This window comes from Gigantopelta aegis, chromosome 12, assembly GCF_016097555.1.
Source record: "Gigantopelta aegis isolate Gae_Host chromosome 12, Gae_host_genome, whole genome shotgun sequence".
Lineage (NCBI taxonomy): Eukaryota > Metazoa > Mollusca > Gastropoda > Neomphalida > Peltospiridae > Gigantopelta > Gigantopelta aegis.
Window position 1 is genome coordinate 16701274 of NC_054710.1, and position 17648 is coordinate 16718921.

A 17648-nucleotide genomic window follows, 5' to 3' on the forward strand; every position below is an offset into this window, starting at 1 on the left:
CCAGAACTAGGGCAGTTGCACCCCCCACCCCCCCCCCCCTCTCCCACCCGGTCTAGTACGCTTAGCCGTAGTTGAAATCCGCCACATATACCACCTAATTTGCACATGCGCAAAAAAGAAATCAACAAAAAACGGACTTGTGTGCATGCTAAAAACACTAGCATAGTGCTTAATCTTTTTTAAATCATTATTTGTTGTGTTACATCGCACACTCTACTTTACAATATTTTACATTCCCAGCCTGAGCTAATCAACAGGATAAACTGACCCGGGTTTCCAAGTTTTACAGGCTCAGTTTTGAGGGTATTATACTTCGAGACACGACACACCGCGCATATTTCCGAGTAAGTCAGTGTTATTATTTATTTATTTATTTATCTATTATTAATATTTTATTTTATTTTACTTTATATTTATTTATTTATTTATTTGAAGTAGGGATAAGCTTAAAGTCGTTATATTTCCCCTAAATTTTGTGCAGACAGAAATCGTCAAAAAAAAAAAAAAACGCCCCAACCATTTACAATGATACAGATCCCACATACTAGAATGTAGCCATATCGCCTAGGACAAAAAGCATACATGCCATTTTGCTTTTTTATGGAATAGTCTCCAAGAGGGGTGGAAGCCTGCGAAGTATGTGACGTAATTAATATGACGTCATGACGATTGCTTTATACCGTAAAGCCATGGCCTTGTTAGATTACGTCATATCCTTCTACCCATCATGGAAAGTGTTCCATAAAAAGCAAAAACTGCATGGGCGGATCCAGGAAATATTTTTAGGGGGGGGGGACCAAAAAAGAAGGGCACATTGACTCGTCAAAAGGGCACCTTACTACAAGTTTTGATATTTACAATTAATATGAATTCCTACAGTTCTACGTCATAATATACTAGCAATAATGAAGTAAATTGGCGTCACTCGCGTTAGAACCTCAATGGGGCCCCATTGAGACTCAATAACACAGACACATATCTGCAAGCTTGCGCATGTACACGAAAATCTTGATTTCATTTATCTACAATATAATTATTGTTTACTTAAAAAAATAATAATTCTACAAACAAAAAGGGTACTTGGACATTTTGAGGGCACTTGAACAATTTTGGGGGGGGGGACGCGTCCCCCTGGTCCCCCCCCCTTGGATCCGCCCATGAAACTCTTTAGGGGGAAAGAAGCATCTGCTTAATTCATACCACGATACACTTTTGTGTTCTAATACCCATCACTAAATATTTTCTTGTCGCCCCATAAATGGCAGTATGGGTGCACCCCTTCCCCAATAAAATCCTGGCTACGCCAATGCATGGGACTGTAAACTATTATTTATTTGAGGATACTAAGATATCTGCATTGCCACTGACTACACACGCACGCGCGCGCATACACACATACACACACGCACACGCACGCACGCACACATACACACACTGAATGGTATTACGATTCCGATAAGTTACGAAAGTTGTCGGAAACGTCAAACAGTCCTTTGACGTGACGTCAACAATTCTTTGACGTTTTAATACATTTCTTTATATCAAAGCGATACTACGTCTATTCTTCAGAATATAGTTTAACTCCAGAAATGTGCGAACAGAATCACTGTTTGACATGTATAAGCATATTTATTTTAAATGGGTATACTATACATATACAATATAATACTCCCTAGGCCCCCGTGTCGTGTGGATATACGAATACAGGTAAGTAGTGTCTGTTGGATTGTTTGCTTGCTTTATTTATAAAGCCTCTGCGCGTGCTGTAACCTCACCGATGTTCACCGTGATGCAGGGGTGTAACATTCTGTATTTTTGCAGTTCTTTACACTGTGTTTTTGTTTAAATCTTGAATTTTTATATTGATGTTGATCATCACATTGTGTTTACATTTACCATAGTTTGACACCCCCAATAGCCGATGTATTTTTCGTGCTGGGGTGTCGTTAAACATTCATTCATTCATTATTTATAAAGCGATCTGAGCCCTAAGATCACCTTAAGCGGTAAGATCGTTAAGTGGAACGGGGCCCAGGACCTTTCAGTCGGAAGTAGAAGGCATTGACGGAGCGAGGATTTTATCTCTAACTAGTGCCTCGTCTATAGGACAGCCACTCCCGTGAAGACAGTTTCCTGGACAAGACATCATTCCTTTACCACTCAAAGAGGACTGCCACTCCCATAACAGTTTACTAAAGTCCGAACCAAATTGTTAACAACTACTATAAATTACTCTCCTACCTTCAATTACTGTTACATTTCCCCCAATTTTTTTCCAGACACAATTAGAGCAAAAACCAATACAGTGACACAGATTCCACATATGAGACTAACGATATCACCATTATCGACTTCGCTGAGATCGCATATGGCAAAATACATGCAGTTTTCTGCCGTCTGCCATTTTGCTTTTTTATGGAATACTCTTCTAGAGGGGTGAAAGCCTCCAAAGTATGTGACGTAATTACTATAAAATCAATGTTTTATAGTGGTATCTTTAAACAACAACAACAATAATAATAATATGACGTCATCACGTTTGCTTTTTATATCATAACATGTTATGACATTGTTAGATTAAATCTTATCCTTTTACCCCTCTGGAAGAGTATTCCATAAAATGGCAAAATGGCAGCTGGCACAAAATTACATGTTTTTTGCCCTATGCGATCTCAGCGAAGTCGATATAGGTGACATAGTTATCATCTAGTATGTGGAACCTGTGTCATTGTAATGGGTTTTTTCCCAGATTTCTGTCTGGACAAAATGTGGGTAAAATCTAACGAAAAATAAAGGTAAGAGAGCAATTTATCGTAGTTGTTAACATTTTGGTTCGGACTTTAAATCAAAACTTGCAGAGAAGAGTTTATTGGAATAAATATATCACTCATGAATCACTGTCAAAACAGTGATGATATCATGTGTTCGCGGAAGGTGAGCATATCCTGCCATCTAAACAGCACGAATATTTATTTTCCAGGGTTACGTTAGGAAGCAGATACTGCACAAACATATACAATGGATGTGCGACTCGATACTCTGTATGCAGTTGCCGTTTTAATACATTGCTCATCGTCCACTACAGAAGGTAGATCTCTTATCATATTCTCTTGTTAATGCATATTTATCATAGAGTTAGCAGATATTGAATGCTGTGGGTGTTTTGTTTTGTTTGTTTGGGTGGAGGGTTTGTTTTGTTTGTTGGGTGGTGTTTTTGTGTTGTTTTGTTTTTGTACTTGCTAATTCGCATGTTTGTTCCACCTTGAATTACACACACACACACACACACACACACACACACACACACACACACTCTCTCTCTCTCTCTCTCTCTCTCTCTCTCTCTCTCTCTCTCTCTCTCTCTCTCTCTCTCTCTCTCTCTCTCTCTCTCTCTCTCTCTCTCTCTCTCTCTCTCTCTCTGGTGTCGTGGTTAAGCCATGGGACATAAGGCTGGTAGGTACTTGCTTCAAAGCCCGGTACCGGCTCCAACCCAGAGCGATTTTTAACGACTCCGTGGGTAGGTGTAAGATCACTACACCATCTTCTCTCTCACTAACCACTAACAACTAACCCACTGTCCTAGACAGACAGCCCAGATAGCCGAGGTGTGTGCTCAAGACAGGTGTGCTCATAGATTTAATTAAATGGTCCTGCATTCTATTAGTTGCACAAGAAGTTGTTGTCCCCTTATGCAGTGCATGCCCATTGTAGTGTTCAGAATCTATGGACAACATCTTCAGCTCATATTTCATATGATTTATAAATGTCTGCCTTGATAAAGGCTGGCTTTTTATCTGTGACACAGAAAGGGCCATTAGGGGAAACTGTATTTACTTGCCTACTGCGGCTATCAATGTATGCTTTGATTGCCTCAACCGGACATATAGATAATCCATTTTTGAAGTAGTACAGTTTAACACCTCGTCTTCCTTGGTGTGTTTTAGATGCCTTAAGTGTTATTGTTATTATGCCACCAGCATAAGCTAACACCACATCACTAAAAGACAAGTTCTCATTTGAATTGTATTTATTTAACACTGTAAACTCTCCACATCGCATGAAAGCATAAACAGCTGTAAATGATGTTTTCAACATAGTAGCCAGGGTTTCTGCCAGAGGGTAAAACAGGAGCTATACCCAAATATTTTCTTTCTGACAGAAACACTGGTAGCCGTGCATGGTGAGAATAACGTTTTCAAATCAGAACACATTTACCAAAACTTTACATGTAATGGGAAGTCTTGGGCGTGTTGTCTTACTTTGTATACTTTGTATACCTTGTCTGTAGATTCTGAGATGGCTCTTTGCCAGAGTTCGTCTACTGCCTTTGTCTGTCACATTGCCTGCGAGGGTTCTGTCTCCCTGCCAGAGTTCGTCTACTGCCTGTCAGTGTCACATTATATGCGAGGGTTCTGTCTCCCTGTCAGAGTTCGTCTACTGCCTCTGTCATTGCCAGATTACCTGCGAGGGTTGTGGCTCCCTGCCAGAGTTCGTCTACTGCCTCTGTCAGTACCACATTACCTGCGAGGGTTTTGCCTCCCTGCCAGAGTTCGTCTACTGCCTGTCAGTGTCACATTATATGCGAGGGTTCTGTCTCCCTGTCAGAGTTCGTCTACTGCCTCTGTCATTGCCAGATTACCTGCGAGGGTTGTGGCTCCCTGCCAGAGTTCGTCTACTGCCTCTGTCAGTACCACATTACCTGCGAGGGTTTTGCCTCCCTGTCAGAGTTCGTCTACTGCCTCTGTCATTGCCAGATTACCTGCGAGGGTTCTGCCTCCCTGTCAGAGTTCGTCTACGGCCTCTGTCATTGCCAGATTACCTGCGAGGGTTGTGGCTCCCTGTCAGAGTTCGTCTACTGCCTCTGTCATTTCCACATTACCTGCGAGGGTTGTGGCTCCCTGCCAGAGTTCGTCTACTGCCTCTGTCAGTGCCAGATTACCTGCGAGGGTTCTGCCTCCCTGTCAGAGTTCGTCTGCTGCCTCTATCAGTACCACATTACCTGCGAGGGTTCTGCCTTCCTGTCAGAGTTCGTCTACTGCCTCTGTCATTGCCAGATTACCTGCGAGGGTTGTGGCTTCCTGCCAGAGTTCGTCTACTGCCTCTGTCATTTCCACATTACCTGCGAGCGTTGTGGCTCCCTGCCAGAGTTCGTCTACTGCCTCTGTCAGTGCCAGATTACCTGCGAGGGTTCTGGCTCCCTGCCAGAGTTCGTCTACTGCCTCTGTCAGTGCCAGATTACCTGCGAGAGTTTTGCCTCCCTGTCGGAATTAATCTACTGCCTCTGTCAGTACCACATTACCTGCGAGGGTTCTGTCTCCCTGCAAAAGTTCGTCTACTACTTCTGTCAGTTGTCACATTACCAGCGAGGATTCTTTCTCCCTGCCAGAGTTCGTCTAAGGCTCCGTCAGTTGTCACATTACCAGCGAGGATTCTGTCTCCCTGCCAGAGTTCGTCTACTGCCTCTGTTAGTTGTCACATTGCTTGCCAGGGTTCTGTCTTCCTGCCAGAGTTCGTCTACTGCCTCTGTCAGTGCCAGATTACCTGCGAGGGTTGTGGCTCCCTGCCAGAGTTTGTCTACTGCCTCTGTCATTGCCAGATTACCTGCGAGAGTTCTGCCTCCCTGTCGGAATTAATCTACTGCCTCTGTCAGAATTAATCTACTGCCTCTGTCAGTGCCACATTACCTGCGAGGGTTCTGGCTCCCTGCCAGAGTTCGTCTGCTGCCTCTGTCATTTCCACATTACCTGCGAGTTCTGGCTCCCTGCCAGAGTTGGTCTACTGCCTCTGTCAGTGCCAGATTACCTGCGATTTCTGGCTCCCTGTCGGAATTAATCTACTGCCTCTGACATTGCCACATTACCTGCGAGGATTCTGTCTCCCTGCCAGAGTTCGTCTAAGGCCTCTGTCAGTTGTCACATTACCAGCGAGGATTCTGTCTCCCTGCCAGAGTTCGTCTAAGGCCTGTCAGTTGTCACATTACCAGCGAGGATTCTGTCTCCCTGCCAGAGTTCGTCTACTGCCTCTGTTAGTTGTCACATTGCTTGCCAGGGTTCTGTCTTCCTGCCAGAGTTCGTCTGCTGCCTCTGTCAGTGTCAGATCGCCTGCGATGGTTCTGGCTCCCTGTCTGAGTTCGTCTACTACTTCTGTCAGTGTCAGATTACCTGTTCTGAGTTCGTCTACTACTGCCTCTGTCAGTGTCACATTACCTGCGAGGGTTCTGGCTTCCTGCCAGAGTTCGTCTGCTGCCTCTGACAGTGTCACATTACCTGCGAGGATTCTGTCTCCCTGCCAGAGTTCGTCAACTGCCTCTGTCAGTGTCAGATCGCCTGCGATGGTTCTGGTTTCGTCTACTGCCTCTGTCAGTGTCAGATCGCCTGCGATGGTTCTGGCTCCCTGTCTGAGTTCGTCTACTACCTCTGTCAGTGTCACATTGCTTGCCAGGGTTCTGTCTCCCTGCCAGAGTTCGTCTGCTGCCTCTGTCAGTGTCACATTACCTGCGAGGATTCTGTCTCCCTGCCAGAGTTCGTCTACTACCTCTGTTAGTTGTCACATTGCTTGCCAGGGTTCTGTCTCCCTGCCAGAGTTCGTCTACTGCCTCTGTCAGTGTCAGATCGCCTGCGAGGGTTCTGGCTTCCTGCCAGAGTTCGTCTACTGCCTCTGTCAGTGTCACGTTGCAGGGTTTTGGCTTACCTGCTAGGATTCTGTCTCCCTGCCAGAGTTCGTCAACTCTACTGCCTGCCTCGTCTACTGCCTTGTCAGTGTCATATTGCCTGCGATGGTTCTGGCTCCCTGTCTGAGTTCGTCTACTGCCTCTGTCAGTGTCACATTACGTGCGAGGATTCTGTCTCCCTGCCAGAGTTCGTCTACTACCTCTGTTAGTTGTCACATTGCTTGCCAGGGTTCTGTCTCCCTGCCAGAGTTCGTCTACTGCCTCTGTCAGTGTCACATCGCCTGCGAGGGTTCTGGCTTCCTGCCAGAGTTCGTCTACTGCCTCTGTCAGTGTCACATTACCTGCTAGGATTCTGTCTCCCTGCCAGAGTTCGTCTACTGCCTCTGTCAGTTGTCATATTACCTGCGATGGTTCTGGCTCCCTGCCAGAGTTCGTCTACTACCTCTGTCGGTGACACATTACGTGCGAGGATTCTTGCTCCCTGACAGAGTTCGTCTGCTGCCTCTGTCAGTGCCACATTACCTGCGAGAGTTCTGGCTCCCTGTCGGAATTAACAGTTATATTAGGGACTAAAATGAAGTTTGAGCTGCTACATACCAGTAGCACAGTCAGAAACACAATGGATATAATAACACCGATTAGGCCGCGGAAATATATTGGTCTCCGGTCAGACCAAAATTCCAGAATTGATGTTTTTAAAAATGTATTTATTATTATTTTTAAAAGCATGGATTGCACAGAAAAGGGGGGTATATTTAGGTGGTTTTTTTACGTCCTCCTCTTCTGCTTTGGTCCATCCTCAATGATCATGGTGCTCCCTCCTTTGCCTTAGTACCCTGCATATTTTCCTAGCACGGGGGTGGGGGGGGGGGGGGGGGGGGGGGGAGTCTGTACAGCCCACAGGTTACTCCTACAACAATCGACATCAAAATATGTTGACGCTCGAGGTCAAAATCGACGTGCGCGCTGACCAGAGACCAGCAATTTATTTTCTCTGGCCTGATGTCCAATATTCTAAACGACAATATTAAAAATGAAAATGTTAGGCTCAAGAAAAGCTCTAGAACGTTTGTGGTAGCTGTCCCTGCTGTTATATTCTGGGTGTCGTTGCAACCCTCGGCTCTGGTATGCGTGTTTTACAATAGGCGACACTTTAATTGTTGGGCCATTTCCCTCCTTCGCTAATGATTACAAGACTCCATCATATGTGGTCATGTGGGATAGAAAAAGTACACCCTCGGTGGTCATGGGAGTACGACCCGGGGGGGCAGGGGGGCAATTGCCCCCCCCCCCCCCCCCCCCCCCCAAATTCGGGCAAAACAGTGGGGAAAATTCGGGAAATTTTTATCTGGGTAAAATTTCGGGCAAATCAACCCCTCCAGCCCCCCTAAATCAAAGAGTCCCCATACGCCCATGTCGGTGGTGGAAATTTCGACCTGGGACGAGGCTTTAACACTACAACTTAACAAGATAGCTTTTATAATTTAAAACTGTGTCTAATGACCTAATGTCACCATCTCACATTAATACGACGTCATGTTAAAGGAGTGCGTGTGATATCCCATGTAGGATAGAAATTTCTTAAATGGCTTTCTTTCATGGGATAACCCTGTCCTATATAGCTGAGGATGAGAGAATAATTAAGCAATGTGCTCTAGTGCTGTTGAACACATGAAACTATGTCCAAATTCCTACTAATATTGTGATAATTTTGTCTAGTTAGGTAGATTGTCTATCACAGTTATATGAAATTATTGTATTTCTTATCAACGGGGCGGGACGTAGACCAGTGGTATAGAGCTCGTCTGATGCGCAGTCAGTCTAGGATCGATCCCCGTCGGTGGATCTATTGTGCTATTTCTCGTTCTAACCAGTGCACCACGACTGGTTTACCAAATGCCGTGATATGTGCTGTCCTGTCTGTGGGATGGTGCATATAAAAGATCCCATACTGCATTAGAAAAAAACTGAGCTACTCGGCATACTAAGTTAAAAACTATACGTAGCTCCCCTTTATATTTCGGCGAACAGTTCAAAAATGCGCCCAAATTCCTTCATAGAAACTGCACAACCTTTTCCTTTTGATTTAATCCTACTGGACATTAAAAATTCCATAGCACCAAAACTAACCCCCGCCCGCTACCGACTCCGGTCGGGCTACTGGTGCTCCCTTGCACCCTCTCCCACCCACCCCAACCCTTTTCCTGTCCTGGACAGAGGAGCTGGTCAAGGCCGGCACATCTGCCCATGACAGGCGTGCGCTACAATAGCTTGCTATGAATGTGCACGTAAAGCCCTATGACCTGACTTGACCTGATGAGAAAAAAGTAGCGGGTTTCCTCTAACGACTACATGTCAGAATTGTCTGACATCCAATAGCCGATGGTTAATTAATCAATTTTCTATAGTAGTTTTGTTAAACAAAAACCCAGTTCCACCTACGATTACAGTTCAAGCTATGTCTCCAGTTCCAGTTGCGACTACAGTTCAAGCTATGACTACAGTTCAAGCTATGACTACAGTTCAAGCTGTGGCTCCAGTTCAAGCTGTGACTACAGTTCCAGCTGTGGCTCCAGTTCCAGCTGTGGCTCCAGTTCCAGCTGCGAATACAGTTCCAGCTGCGACTACAGTTCCAGCTGTGGCTCCAGTTCCAGCTGCGAATACAGTTCCAGCTGCGACTACAGTTCCAGCTGTGGCTCCAGTTCCAGCTATGACTACAGTTCCAGCTGTGGCTCCAGTTCCAGCTGTGACTACAGTTCCAGCTGTGGCTCCAGTTCCAGCTATGACTACAGTTCCAGTTGTGACTACAGTTCAAGCTGTGACTACAGTTCCAGCTGTGACTACAGTTCAAGCTATGACTACAGTTCCAGCTGTGGCTCCAGTTCAAGCTATGACTACAGTTCCAGCTGTGGCTCCAGTTCAAGCTGTGACTACAGTTCCAGCTGTGGCTCCAGTTCCAGCTGTACAGTTCCAGCTGTGGCTCCAGTTCCAGCTGCGGCTCCAGTTCCAGTTGCGACTACAGTTCAAGCTGCGACTACAGTTCCAGCTATGACTACAGTTCAAGCTGCGACTACAGTTCAAGCTGCGACTACAGTTCAAGCTATGACTACAGTTCCAGCTGTGGCTCCAGTTCCAGCTGCGACTACAGTTCCAGCTGTGGCTCCAGTTCCAGCTGCGACTACAGTTCCAGCTGTGACTACAGTTCCAGCTGTGGCTCCAGTTCCAGCTATGACTACAGTTCCAGCTGTGACTACAGTTCCAGCTGTGACTACAGTTCCAGCTATGACTACAGTTCAAGCTATGACTACAGTTCCAGCTGTGGCTCCAGTTCCAGCTATGACTACAGTTCCAGCTGTGACTACAGTTCAAGCTATGACTACAGTTCCAGCTGTGGCTCCAGTTCCAGCTGCGACTACAGTTCCAGCTGTGGCTCCAGTTCCAGCTGCGACTACAGTTCCAGCTATGACTACAGTTCCAGCTGTGGCTCCAGTTCCAGCTATGACTACAGTTCCAGCTGTGACTACAGTTCCAGCTGTGACTACAGTTCCAGCTATGACTACAGTTCAAGCTATGACTACAGTTCCAGCTGTGGCTCCAGTTCCAGCTATGACTACAGTTCCAGCTGTGACTACAGTTCCAGCTATGACTACAGTTCCAGCTATGACTACAGTTCCAGCTATGACTACAGTTCCAGCTGCGACTACAGTTCAATTCCAGCTGCGACTACAGTTCAAGCTATGACTACAGTTCCAGCTATGACTACAGTTCCAGCTGTGGCTCCAGTTCCAGCTGTGACTACAGTTCCAGCTGTGGCTCCAGTTCCAGCTATGACTACAGTTCCAGTTGTGACTACAGTTCAAGCTGTGACTACAGTTCCAGCTGTGACTACAGTTCAAGCTATGACTACAGTTCCAGCTGTGGCTCCAGTTCAAGCTATGACTACAGTTCCAGCTGTGGCTCCAGTTCAAGCTGTGACTACAGTTCCAGCTGTGGCTCCAGTTCCAGCTGTGGCTCCAGTTCCAGCTGCGGCTCCAGTTCCAGTTGCGACTACAGTTCAAGCTGCGACTACAGTTCAAGCTGCGACTACAGTTCAAGCTGCGACTACAGTTCAAGCTATGACTACAGTTCAAGCTGCGACTACAGTTCAAGCTGCGACTACAGTTCAAGCTGCGACTACAGTTCAAGCTATGACTACAGTTCCAGCTATAACTACAGTTCCAGCTGTGGCTCCAGTTCCAGCTGTGGCTCCAGTTCCAGCTGTGACTACAGTTCCAGCTGTGACTACAGTTCAAGCTGCGACTACAGTTCAAGCTGTGACTACAGTTCCAGCTGTGACTACAGTTCCAGCTGTGGCTCCAGTTCCAGCTGTGGCTCCAGTTCCAGCTATGACTACAGTTCCAGCTATGACTACAGTTCCAGCTATGACTACAGTTCAAGCTGCGACTACAGTTCCAGCTGCGACTACAGTTCCAGCTGTGACTACAGTTCCAGCTATGACTACAGTTCCAGCTGTGACTACAGTTCCAGCTGTGGCTCCAGTTCCAGCTGTGGCTCCAGTTCAAGCTATGGCTCCAGTTCAAGCTATGACTACAGTTCCAGCTGCGACTACAGTTCAAGCTGCGACTACAGTTCCAGCTGCGACTACAGTTCCAGCTGCGACTACAGTTCCAGCTGCGACTACAGTTCAAGCTGCGACTACAGTTCAAGCTGCGACTACAGTTCAAGCTGCGACTACAGTTCAAGCTGCGACTACAGTTCAAGCTGCGACTACAGTTCCAGCTATAACTACAGTTCCAGCTGTGGCTCCAGTTCCAGCTGTGGCTCCAGTTCCAGCTATGACTACAGTTCCAGCTATGACTACAGTTCCAGCTATGACTACAGTTCCAGCTATGACTACAGTTCAAGCTGCGACTACAGTTCAAGCTGTGACTACAGTTCCAGCTGTGACTACAGTTCCAGCTATGACTACAGTTCAAGCTATGACTACAGTTCCAGCTGTGGCTCCAGTTCCAGCTATGACTACAGTTCCAGCTGTGACTACAGTTCCAGCTATGACTACAGTTCCAGCTATGACTACAGTTCAAGCTGCGACTACAGTTCCAGCTGTGACTACAGTTCCAGCTGTGACTACAGTTCCAGCTATGACTACAGTTCAAGCTATGACTACAGTTCCAGCTGTGGCTCCAGTTCCAGCTGTGGCTCCAGTTCCAGCTGTGACTACAGTTCCAGCTATGACTACAGTTCCAGCTATGACTACAGTTCCAGCTATGACTACAGTTCCAGCTATGACTACAGTTCCAGCTGTGACTACAGTTCCAGCTGTGGCTCCAGTTCCAGCTGTGACTACAGTTCCAGCTGTGACTACAGTTCCAGCTGTGGCTCCAGTTCCAGCTGTGGCTCCAGTTCAAGCTATGGCTCCAGTTCAAGCTCTGACTACAGTTCCAGCTGCGACTACAGTTCAAGCTGCGACTACAGTTCCAGCTGCGACTACAGTTCCAGCTGCGACTACAGTTCAAGCTATGACTACAGTTCCAGCTGCGACTACAGTTCCAGCTATGACTACAGTTCCAGCTGCGACTACAGTTCAAGCTATGACTACAGTTCCAGCTGCGACTACAGTTCAAGCTATGACTACAGTTCCAGCTGTGGCTCCAGTTCCAGCTATGACTACAGTTCCAGCTATGACTACAGTTCCAGCTATGACTACAGTTCCAGCTATGACTACAGTTCCAGCTGCGACTACAGTTCAAGCTACGACTACAGTTCCAGCTGTGACTACAGTTCCAGCTGTGGCTCCAGTTCCAGCTGTGGCTCCAGTTCCAGCTGTGGCTCCAGTTCCAGCTATGACTACAGTTCCAGTTGTGACTACAGTTCAAGCTGTGACTACAGTTCCAGCTGTGACTACAGTTCAAGCTATGACTACAGTTCCAGCTGTGGCTCCAGTTCAAGCTATGACTACAGTTCCAGCTGTGGCTCCAGTTCAAGCTGTGACTACAGTTCCAGCTGTGGCTCCAGTTCCAGCTGTACAGTTCCAGCTGTGGCTCCAGTTCCAGCTGTGGCTCCAGTTCCAGTTGCGACTACAGTTCAAGCTGCGACTACAGTTCAAGCTATGACTACAGTTCCAGCTGTGACTCCAGTTCCAGCTGTGGCTCCAGTTCCAGCTGTGGCTCCAGTTCCAGCTGTGGCTCCAGTTCCAGCTGCGACTACAGTTCCAGCTATGACTACAGTTCCAGCTGTGGCTCCAGTTCCAGCTGTGGCTCCAGTTCCAGCTGCGACTACAGTTCAAGCTATGACTACAGTTCAAGCTGTGACTACAGTTCCAGCTGTGACTACAGTTCAAGCTATGACTACAGTTCAAGCTATGACTACAGTTCCAGCTATGACTACAGTTCCAGCTGTGGCTCCAGTTCCAGCTGCGACTACAGTTCAAGCTATGACTACAGTTCCAGCTGTGACTACAGTTCAAGCTGTGACTACAGTTCAAGCTGCGACTACAGTTCAAGCTGCGACTACAGTTCAAGCTATGACTACAGTTCAAGCTGCGACTACAGTTCAAGCTGCGACTACAGTTCAAGCTATGACTACAGTTCAAGCTATGACTACAGTTCCAGCTGTGACTACAGTTCCAGCTGTGACTACAGTTCCAGCTATGACTACAGTTCCAGCTATGACTACAGTTCAAGCTGCGACTACAGTTCAAGCTGCGACTACAGTTCCAGCTGCGACTACAGTTCCAGCTGTGACTACAGTTCCAGCTGTGGCTCCAGTTCCAGCTATGGCTCCAGTTCCAGCTATGACTACAGTTCCAGCTATGACTACAGTTCCAGCTATGACTACAGTTCAAGCTGCGACTACAGTTCCAGCTGCAGTTCAAGCTGCGACTACAGTTCCAGCTGCGACTACAGTTCCAGCTATGACTACAGTTCCAGCTGTGGCTCCAGTTCCAGCTGTGGCTCCAGTTCCAGCTGTGGCTCCAGTTCCAGCTGTGACTACAGTTCCAGCTATGACTACAGTTCCAGCTGTGGCTCCAGTTCAAGCTATGACTACAGTTCCAGCTGCGACTACAGTTCAAGCTATGACTACAGTTCCAGCTGCGACTACAGTTCCAGCTATGACTACAGTTCCAGCTGCGACTACAGTTCAAGCTATGACTACAGTTCCAGCTGCGACTACAGTTCCAGCTATGACTACAGTTCCAGCTGCGACTACAGTTCAAGCTATGACTACAGTTCCAGCTGCGACTACAGTTCAAGCTATGACTACAGTTCCAGCTGTGGCTCCAGTTCCAGCTATGACTACAGTTCCAGCTATGACTACAGTTCCAGCTATGACTACAGTTCCAGCTATGACTACAGTTCCAGCTGTGGCTCCAGTTCCAGCTATGACTACAGTTCAAGCTATGACTACAGTTCCAGCTGTGGCTCCAGTTCCAGCTATGGCTCCAGTTCCAGCTATGACTACAGTTCCAGCTATGACTACAGTTCCAGCTATGACTACAGTTCAAGCTGCGACTACAGTTCAAGCTGCGACTACAGTTCCAGCTGCGACTACAGTTCCAGCTATGACTACAGTTCCAGCTATGACTACAGTTCCAGCTGTGGCTCCAGTTCCAGCTGTGGCTCCAGTTCCAGCTGTGGCTCCAGTTCCAGCTGTGACTACAGTTCCAGCTATGACTACAGTTCCAGCTGTGGCTCCAGTTCAAGCTATGACTACAGTTCCAGCTGCGACTACAGTTCAAGCTATGACTACAGTTCCAGCTGCGACTACAGTTCCAGCTATGACTACAGTTCCAGCTGCGACTACAGTTCAAGCTATGACTACAGTTCCAGCTGCGACTACAGTTCCAGCTATGACTACAGTTCCAGCTGCGACTACAGTTCAAGCTATGACTACAGTTCCAGCTGCGACTACAGTTCAAGCTATGACTACAGTTCCAGCTGTGGCTCCAGTTCCAGCTATGACTACAGTTCCAGCTATGACTACAGTTCCAGCTATGACTACAGTTCCAGCTATGACTACAGTTCCAGCTGTGGCTCCAGTTCCAGCTATGACTACAGTTCCAGCTATGACTACAGTTCCAGCTATGACTACAGTTCCAGCTATGACTACAGTTCCAGCTGCGACTACAGTTCAAGCTATGACTACAGTTCCAGCTATGACTACAGTTCCAGCTGTGGCTCCAGTTCCAGCTGTGACTACAGTTCCAGCTGTGGCTTCAGTTCCAGCTATGACTACAGTTCCAGTTGTGACTACAGTTCAAGCTGTGACTACAGTTCCAGCTGTGACTACAGTTCAAGCTATGACTACAGTTCCAGCTGTGGCTCCAGTTCAAGCTATGACTACAGTTCCAGCTGTGGCTCCAGTTCAAGCTGTGACTACAGTTCCAGCTGTGGCTCCAGTTCCAGCTGTACAGTTCCAGCTGTGGCTCCAGTTCCAGCTGTGGCTCCAGTTCCAGTTGCGACTACAGTTCAAGCTATGACTACAGTTCCAGCTATGACTACAGTTCAAGCTGCGACTACAGTTCAAGCTATGACTACAGTTCCAGCTGTGACTCCAGTTCCAGCTGTGGCTCCAGTTCCAGCTGTGGCTCCAGTTCCAGCTGCGACTACAGTTCCAGCAGACTACAGTTCCAGCTGCGACTACAGTTCAAGCTATGACTACAGTTCCAGCTATGACTACAGTTCCAGCTGTGGCTCCAGTTCCAGCTGTGACTACAGTTCCAGCTGTGGCTTCAGTTCCAGCTATGACTACAGTTCCAGTTGTGACTACAGTTCAAGCTGTGACTACAGTTCCAGCTGTGACTACAGTTCAAGCTATGACTACAGTTCCAGCTGTGGCTCCAGTTCAAGCTATGACTACAGTTCCAGCTGTGGCTCCAGTTCAAGCTGTGACTACAGTTCCAGCTGTGGCTCCAGTTCCAGCTGTACAGTTCCAGCTGTGGCTCCAGTTCCAGCTGTGGCTCCAGTTCCAGTTGCGACTACAGTTCAAGCTATGACTACAGTTCCAGCTATGACTACAGTTCAAGCTGCGACTACAGTTCAAGCTATGACTACAGTTCCAGCTGTGACTCCAGTTCCAGCTGTGGCTCCAGTTCCAGCTGTGGCTCCAGTTCCAGCTGCGACTACAGTTCCAGCTATGACTACAGTTCAAGCTATGACTACAGTTCCAGCTATGACTACAGTTCCAGCTGTGGCTCCAGTTCCAGCTGCGACTACAGTTCAAGCTATGACTACAGTTCAAGCTGTGACTACAGTTCCAGCTGTGACTACAGTTCAAGCTGTGACTACAGTTCAAGCTGTGACTCCAGTTCAAGCTGTGACTACAGTTCCAGCTGTGACTACAGTTCCAGCTGTGACTACAGTTCCAGCTGTGACTCCAGTTCAAGCTATGACTCCAGTTCAAGCTATGACTACAGCTCAAGCTATGACTACAGTTCAAGCTATGACTACAGTTCAAGCTATGACTACAGTTTCAGCTGCGACTACAGTTCAACTCTGACTACAGTTCCAGCTGTGACTCCAGTTCAAGCTATGACTACAGCTCAAGCTATGCCTACAGTTCCAGCTGCGACTACAGTTCCAACTGCGACTACAGTTCAAGCTATGACTACAGTTCCAGCTATAACTACAGTTCAAGCTATAACTACAGTTCAAGCTATGACCACAGTTCCAGCTGGGGGCGGGACGTAGCCCAGTGGCAAAGCGTTCGCTTGATGCGCGGTCGGTCCAGGATCGATCCCTGTCGGTGGACCCATTGGGCTATTTCTCGTTCCAACCAGTGCTCCACAACTGGTGTAACAAAGGCCGAGGTATGTACTATCCAGTCTGTGGGATGGTGCATATAAAAGATCCCTCGCTGCTAATCGAAAAGAGTAGCCCATGAAGTGGCGACAGCAGGTTTCCTCCCTCAATATCTGTGTGGTCCTTAACCATATGTGTGACGCCATATAACCGTAAATAAAATGTGTTGAGTGCGTCGTTAAATAAAACATTTCCTTCCTTCCAGTTCCACCTGCGACTACAGTTCAATCTATGACAACAGTTCAAGCTATGACTACAGTTCAAGCTGCGACTACAGTTCAAGCTATGACCACAGTTCAAGCTATGACCACAGTTCCACCTACTACTTCTGTTTCCAAACCTCCAGAGCATAAGGTCACGGACTATGGCATTATTTTAGCAGTAGTAGCCTTTGCGATCATTACGCTGATTGTTGCTGGTCTTACAGCGTGGCTCGTTTATAGCAGGTATTTTTTCTTTAATCTGTGGGGCGGGATTTAGTTCAGTCGGTTGAATGCTCCATTGAGGTGCTTGCGTCGCAGGATCGAACCACCGCGGTGGATCCTTTCAACTGACTGGAGAATTTTTTTCTCGTTCCAGCCAGTGCACCACAACTGCTCGAAGACCGTGGTATGTGCTTTTCTGTCTGTGGGAAAGTTGGGAAATTGCATATAAAAGATCACTTTCTTCTAATGGAAAAATGTAGCGGGTTTCCTCTGATGACTACGTGGTAGAAATAACAAATGTTTGACAGCCAATACTCGATGATTAATTAATCAATGTGCTCTAGTGGTGTCGTTAAACAAAACAAACTTTAAAGAAACAAATTTTGTTCATACCCCTCCCACTTCCCTTAAAAGACATTCCTGAGTTTGTTGCAATTTTTAAGATGTTATCGACTAACAAAGACTTTTTAACGATTGTAATTACATATCAAATATATTTTTGTGCATTATATATTAGTGGCTGTATATTACATGTGTTTCTGATCGTTCTAATATTTGTACTAGGTTATCTTTCATTTTATTTCCTAAAATATATTTTTTCGTACGTACGAAATTATTTGAAGACAAAATCCAGTTTGGGCTTCTTACAAATATTAAGACGACCAGAAACACATTGACTATACAAACACTGATATTCCAAACAAGAAAATATATTTAATATGTAAATTTAATCGTAGAAATATTTTATTAGTC

The 17648-nt window shown here is 46.7% G+C and overlaps 1 long non-coding RNA gene across 1 annotated transcript; it reads left to right on the forward strand.

Annotated features, from left to right (window-relative positions):
• Positions 1 to 87: 87 nt before the first annotated feature.
• LOC121386891 lies at positions 88 to 17085 on the forward strand. Its single transcript, XR_005959727.1, has 3 exons — positions 88 to 344; positions 2981 to 3088; positions 16676 to 17085. It is a non-coding gene; the product is annotated as an uncharacterized LOC121386891 (long non-coding RNA).
• Positions 17086 to 17648: the final 563 nt, after the last annotated feature.